This window comes from Schistocerca piceifrons, chromosome 7, assembly GCF_021461385.2.
Source record: "Schistocerca piceifrons isolate TAMUIC-IGC-003096 chromosome 7, iqSchPice1.1, whole genome shotgun sequence".
In the NCBI taxonomy this organism is placed as follows: domain Eukaryota; kingdom Metazoa; phylum Arthropoda; class Insecta; order Orthoptera; family Acrididae; genus Schistocerca; species Schistocerca piceifrons.
Genome location: NC_060144.1, coordinates 560,672,228 through 560,679,292, shown reverse-complemented (window position 1 = coordinate 560,679,292; position 7,065 = coordinate 560,672,228).

Below are 7,065 nucleotides of genomic sequence, written 5' to 3'. Positions count from 1 at the left end.
TGGCCCAAAAGCAGAACTGCAACTGTGAAATAAATAATTTCTACAATCAACGGCGAATATGATAACTTTAAGTAATAAATTTAAATCAAAGGTACATGCTGTCCCCGTGGTTTCATTTCCAAATCACTGATGGACGGAGTAGGGCGAACTTAAGTTCAAAACAATTGTTCAAATGGCTCTGAGCACTATGGGACTTAACATCTGAGGTCATCAGTCCCCTAGAACTTAGAACTACGTAAACCTAAGTAACCTAAGGACATCACACCCATCCATGCCGGAAGCAGGATTCGAACCTGCGACCGTAGCAGTCACGCGGTTCCAGACTGAAGCGCCTAGAACCGCTCGGCCACTCCGGCCGGCAAACTTACGTTCACTTCGCAATAACTTCAGATATACTTCCACTGTCAATTATCTCGCTTTTCTTTTTAAAGGAAATGTCACGATCTCCTTCAATCACATAGCACAGTATCCGTGGTGACTGCTGCTTTGAGCAGAGTAAATGACTGCTGCAACGCACTACGTTCGTAAAGTACCTCGGTGTACAAATAGATGACTGTCTTGCAATAGCAGAGGTAAAGTCATGCGAAAGGCACTGGTACTTCACATACATAACTGATAAAATGGTGGTTTGACGCAGAAATTAACGGTACTCAAAGAGTTTATGAACAGTTCCATGACTACCCCAACAGGGTAAACAATCTTTTACTTATCAAACATATATCAAATCAGTAACGTTGTATGCATCCCAATTCGGGGACTTACTGCGACTATACAGAACAACAAACTCCACATCGTTCAAAACAAGACATGTGAATTACTGTAAATGCTCCATGGTTAGAAATTCAATAATCCATAACCATCTAAAAGTAAATACCGCTGCAGAAGAGATTCGCTCCATATTTGATTGTTTTTACAGAACATTATCCTACACTGGCAATGTACAAATTATTCAGTTATCCACATTTGACATACATGACCAAAATAAGCATACAAGTCCAAAACTGGTACTGTTACAACTTCAGTAATTATCATATCTTTATGTATGTCGACGAGTCATAAACATTGTAAATTATACTGAGCTGACAAAGGTCATGGGATGTGGACATATAAAGGTGGCGGTAGTATTGCGTACACAAGTTGTCATTTGTACTCAAGTCATTCGTGTGAAGGGGTTTCCGACGTGATTATGACAGACTTTGAACGTAGAATGTTAATTATAGCTAGACGTATCGGACATTGCTTTCCGGAAATCGTTAGGAAACTCATTGTTCCGAGATCAACAGTGTCAAGAGTGCGCCGAGACTACCAAATTTTAGGCATTACCTCTCACCACGGACAACGCAGTGGCCGATGGCTTTCATTCAACTACCGAGATCAGAGGTGTTGGCGTAGAGTTGTCAGTGCTAACAGACAAGCAGCACTGCTTGTGATGTGATTGAAGGAGATCGTGACATTTCCTTTAAAAAGAAAAGAGAGATAATTGACAGTGGAAGTATATCTGAAGTTATTGCGAAGTGAACGAAGTTCGCCGGCCGGAGTGGCCGAGCGGTTCTAGGCGCTTCAGTCTGGAAACGCGTGACTGCTGCGGTCGCAGAAAACAACGTGGGACGCACGACTGACGTACACCTTAGTAGAGTCAGGCGAAATTTGGCGTTAAAAGGCTACGGCGGCAGACAACCGACCCGAGAGACTTTGCTAACAGCGCGACGCCGCGTGCAACGCCTCTCGTGGGCTCGTGGCCACATCTGTTGGACCCTAGACGAACGGAAAACCGTGGCCTGGTCAGATGAGTACCCACTTCGGTTGGTAAGAACTGATGGTAGGGTTCGAGTTGGTGCAGCTCCTCGCCCAAGTTGTTGACAAGGCACCTTCCAAACTGGTGATGGCTCTATGATGCTGTGGGCTGTGTTTACATGGACTGCACTAGGTCCTTTGGTACAGATCAGCTTATAATTGACTAGAAATGGTTATGTTCACATTGGTGCAAAGCATTTGCAGCCATTCATGGAATTCATGTTCCCAAAAAAACGATGAAATTTTTATGGACGACAATGCGCCATGTCAGAACATTGTTGAGAATTCGAGCACGTAGTTTAGCCACGGAGATCCACGAATCCCATCAAATATTTATGGGAAATAGTCGAGAGATCAGTTCGTGACAGAATCTTGCAACGTGCAATGGTTCTTTATTTACGAAACCATTACCACCCGCCAGCCCTATTTTTCGATACCGTAGATTAATGAATATTTTTCTACGTAATGTCTCATTTTTTTCACTATTCAAAGTTGGTTTCATTTTTATATGTATGTACGTCGATATTTTGAGATGTTGAAATCGATATAATATCTAGTGTGAATATCTTTGTACTTATTGTTATCTTTCATGCTGGTTTGTGACTTTTGGCGCCGAAGCGTACAGAGTAGTCAAGTTTTTGTGTTGAATATGAACAGTCTTGACTTTGTGTTGGAAATGAAAAGATGAGTCTGAATTGTGGACAATGAAAAATGTTGTGAGTTTTATTAAGAGCAGCAACGACTGCGAAATTGTATGACGAAGTAATGTTTTGAACATGCGAAAGTATAAAAAGTTTAATAAATGTGAATTTTTGTGAAAAGTGAGTGTGAAGAATTATTTTCAAGTGACCATTGTTTAAAAAAGTATGAAGCACACTGCAGTGAAAAACATAAATCATCAAATTAATCCTGAAAGATTGTCTTCAAGTAGGCGTAATTAACATCCGAGTGCCTTCCGCACCGACAGAGATAGTCACGCTGCCTAGACAACATTTTTAATTACGAGCCAAAGCCAGAGCGAGATCATCGTTGGATTGCAAATACAAGATAAGTGATATTATTGTTAATTTTCTTCAGTGACTGTAATCAATTGATGTAGCAATACCTGCCACATTAAAGACCTTTTAGTTGCGCAATAAAAAGATCATACTTTGAGTGCGCGACGTGATAATCTTTGAACTAATTAACTGTTAGTAGAGGCAATGTTATAAACGCCAACACTTTGACAATTATGGACTGCCACAGAAACAGCATGGTTCAATATTTCTGCAGGGGACTTTCGACTTGTTGAGTCCATACCACGTCGAGTTGCTACAGTACGCTGGGCAAAAGGAAGTCCGACACGACATTAGGAGGTATCACGTGACTTCTGTCAGCTGAGTGTATTATTATTTTCCATAATCATGAAGCTTGTTGTCGAGCACAAGCAGCAGTGGGGATTTCACTAAAGCTTCTAGCCTAGTCAAGTTCGGCATACTACTTACGGAAATAAATTATGTGTTACAGTCCACAAACATTCTGACCCCTACTTTACAGGTCGCCAACAGCTGATAACGAATGAAATGCTAAAGCTGCAATTGGAGGACGCACTGTAAGATATCCCCCACGCCTGTGTGTTGTCGCCTTTTTTTCATGTATTTAAACGGCGAATTCTTTCGGCAGACGCACTTGAATTATCCAGATGATTTTCAACTGTATCCGTAAGTCAGTTATGAAAATTCACGAAGAACTAAAAAGTCTATTGCCGAAGCTGTTTACGAGTGGGTCGACTAAAATGGATTAAATTTGAATAGTGCCAAATGACAAGCGATCCCCGAAATTCAGCTGTTCAGACAAGATGCGGATCGGTTTCAGACGAAGGCCTAGGTAGTAAAATCCTAAACAGTTTCTCATTTAAACGTAATCATTCAGAACTGGATAAAAATTTAATCCGGAATGAAAATTCTGTTTCCTTGTGGTATACACGTATTTACTCCGTCTTGTGTTTCACTGTTTGCCTCTGCTATTTTATGACTATCCCTGGCTATGAGCACTAACGTTGGTATCATATGCATACAAAGTCTGAGGTTTGAAAGGTACCAAGAATTACGTTTCTCTGTATTTGTATGTTATGAAATATTAAACTAACTAAATGGCTAAAATGTTTTCAACGAAATTTGTTCGGCAACTGTTGCGGTGTTTTACATTAGTTCCCACAGTGCAGCGTTATCCAGGTGGACAAAAATATTCGCAGAAACTACGCAGTTATGAAAATTAAAAAATTTTCTCATTATTTTTAATCGGATCACACATGAACAATTCCTGTAAAAAAAGTAAACCGGGAGAATATAATATTTATTACAAAAATGGCCCTAACGGAAGAGCTCTGTAACTTTTCCGCGGTCAAAACAAAATCTCGAGAAGCCAAGTTAAAAATTTCCCGATAGAAGTACCGTAGACTCCTGAAACTGAAATTAGCCAACGACTTAGGTTATTAGCAGGAATGGTGTGCGTGTCTCTATTCAAGAATTTCGCTTCCCTAACTTAAGAAGCAGTCGCTGTAGATTAGGCCTAACTGTGACTGTTTAAATATTAACTACGAAAGTAAGCGGTTAATTAAACTAAAAGAGTTAACAATAGAGATTGTTTTGAATGGGGTACGACGATGCATTTTTGAATTCACCCCTTAGATAACAGATACCCATTTTTTTCTACGTTCCGTTCCATTGTAGCTCCTTGAAACGCTATGGTGCCACTTGGAGAAGCATTAAAATTAAAAAGGTCAGTATGAGAGTGGTATGAAGTAATCAGTGATAACGAACATTACAGTCTGACTTGTCTTGGAAATCAATGTATTATAGCGCCTGCAGAGAACGTATGATTTAGTTGTAATTTATAGACAATGGAATTCACTGAGCAATAAACTGATTTATGGAGTTTTGCTGCCTAAGTGGCGCAAAAATTGACAGTTGACCCTGGACAATTAAAGGTTCAAATTGCTCCACACGTAATATTTCGGTAACAAGATAAATCATACAAATATAATGTTTTTAATACAACTGAATACCTGGGGATTGCAATTGCGAACAACTTAAACTGGAACAAAACATAAGAAAATGTTGTGGCGAAGGCGAAAAAATAACTTCGTTTTATCGGCAGAACACTTAGAAAATGCAAAACATCTATTAAAGATATCACCAATACTGTGTTTGTCTGTCCCCTACTAGAGTGTTGCTGCGCGGTAAGGGGTTTATCAGATGTGATTGACGAAGGACATCAAAAAAGTTCAAAGAAAGGCAACTTGTGTTGTACACTGGTGTCCAAAATTAAAGCAACAAACGGAATTTTTGCATGGTTGCTTTTATTTTTCCACAAAGTAGTACGGAACAGTTGATAGTAAAGTAGAAACAATGCGAAAAATTCTGAACGGGAACAACTCCAACATGTATAACGGTAGACAAGAATATTCTTCCTTTTTTCCCAACTTAAGGGGCTCCGGAAAGGCTCAAAATCATGAAAAGTTCAATTTTTACTTTTTTGCGTTTTCTGAATCTGCAGACTATTACCTTTTAATAGATATATAATTTATTCAATTCCGAAGACTACAACAGTTTTAAATTTTTTTTGAAATGTGTTCTACATGGGCGTGACCCACTGTGGCGCTGTTAAACTTCTGTCAAATGGTATTATTATCGTCCGTGTTCATCAGGTACATTTTAGTGATGTGAGATAAAGTATGTGTTGTGGCTAACCTGTGATGGTTCAATATATATCGCTGGTGTGATTGTCGATTGTTTCATGTTTATTTACTCTGTCGTTATCTCGAAAATATTCGTAATTAATTCTGTTTCTTGAGTCTCTGTTTTCTTGAAGTATAATAATGAGTAAAAGTAAAGTTATTAGAAATCCTCTGAAGGCTTTTAAGAAAAGGAGAAATGTTGGAAAGCCATAGGTATGTGTTATTATTGTAAACAATAAAGACGATAACCAAGTGAGTGAACCTAACCTGTCAAGTACACCTGCCCATAGCAGTCAAAGTGGTAAAGAAAATACTTCACAGAAGAAGCTTGGTTCAATGAGTGAAAACTATGAATGTTTTATGGGCGAATCGGATGTGAATGAAATATTTGATATGTCAGTTCTCAAAGGAATTTTTTCAAACTGTGTAAGATGTATTCATTGTAGTGAAGTTGGTCTGGAACTCTCCATAATAAAGCACGTAGAACTTGCTAGTGAAATACAACTGAAATGTGATAAGTGTTCATACATGACCACCTTTTGGAACAGTGTTGCAGTAACTGCAACTGAAGAAAATGGTAGCAAAATCTACGAACACAACAACGAGCGATGCTTGCTTTAGACAAGGAACGCCTTCGGGCTGCAGACAGGGCTGTAAAGAGTCTAGAAATACAAGCAAGAGTAAACAGGAGGAGGAACAAGAGGAAGCTGGAGGGGGAGTTTGCAGAGGATGAAGATAATCCATCCTATGGATCTGGAATGCACTAAAAAGTTAATCCAATCTTTGTCGCTCGATTCCCAAAACTTTTATTTTCTCATACTAATTACATGTTTTCTAAGGATCTTCCAAACATATTTGTTTCAAACTTTCAGTAAATGTTACACAGTACCTTCTGCATAATTTAACACAGCCTTTTTCCAAAAAACTGTATATTTTTGAATATATAAATAAAAAATTGCAAAAAAATGTTGTGAATTTTCATTACAATTGAAAAAAATCATCTTTAATAACTGAACTAAAATTTTGTAAAATCCCTGTGTTAAGTTGTAGCCCATATTCCAATAAATAATCTGTAAAAAGTTCAACTTCCTACCTCAAATACTTTGTGAGGAAAGATGTAATTTATAAGCGTTATTTTAACATTGCAAGTATAGGGCGTTCCGGAGCCCCTTAACGGATTTGCGTACACGTTGCGACAACTAGTTAATGTGCTCAGTAGTTGGTGTGATCCCCTCTAGCAACAATACAGGCCTGACAAAGATGGGGCATGCTGTGAATGATGTCATCAGTCTCACGTTGAGTCAATAACGCCCATTCTTCCTGCAGATCTGCCCACAGTCTTGGAGAGCGCTTGTTGGATCTAACGTGATGCAAGCCATCTCTCTAGTGCATCCCAGACATGCTCTATGGGATTCAAATCAGAAGAGCGAGCAGGCCACAGCACCTGGCAACAACCGCAAATGAAGTCCCAAGATCTCGTCACGATACCTGACAGCAGTTAAACCTCGTCGATTCATCCGTACAATTTCATGAATAAACGTTCGAGTGGTAAA